We start from the raw sequence: 759 nt of genomic DNA on the forward strand, positions 1-759 counted from the left end.
CATCATCGGCAAACATTGAGAGAAACGGTTCTATACCCTCCTTACCCTGAGGTTACCTTGAGGTGCTTCCGGGGCTTAGCGTCCCCGCGGCCCGGTCGTCGACCAGGCCTCCTGGTTGCCGGACTGATCAACCAGGCTGTTGGACGCGGCTGCTCGCAGCCTGACGTATGAGTCACAGCCTGGTTGATCAGGTATCCTTTGGAGGTGCTTATCCAGTTCTCTCTTGAACACTGTGAGGGGTCGGCCAGTTATGCCCCTTATGTGTAGTTATGGCCCTCTGAGAGATCATTTACATATATTAGAAACAGTATAGGTCCAAGGACTGACCCCTGCGAGACTCCACTTGTAACGTCTCGCCAATCTGAGACCTCACCCCTCACACTGACTCGTTGTCTTCTATTGCTTAGGTACTCCTTTATCCAATGGAGTACCTTCCCTTTCACTCCAGCCTGCATCTCCATCTTTTTCACTAGCCTCTTGTGTGGTACTGTATCAAAGGCTTTTGGACAGTCCAACAATATGCAGTCTGCCCACCCTTCTCTTTCTTGCCTTATTTTTGTTACCTGGTCGAAGAATTCAAGTAACCCTGTGAGGCAGGACCTGCCATCCCTGAACCCATGTTGATGCTGTGTTACAATGTTCTTTCGCTCCAGGTACTCCACTATCTTTCTTCGAATAATCTTCTCCATCAGCTTGCATGGTATGCAGGTTAGGGACACTTGCCTGTAGTTCAGTGCCTACTGTCTATCCCCTTTCTTG

This window comes from Procambarus clarkii, chromosome 64 (assembly GCF_040958095.1).
Source record: "Procambarus clarkii isolate CNS0578487 chromosome 64, FALCON_Pclarkii_2.0, whole genome shotgun sequence".
Taxonomy (NCBI): domain Eukaryota; kingdom Metazoa; phylum Arthropoda; class Malacostraca; order Decapoda; family Cambaridae; genus Procambarus; species Procambarus clarkii.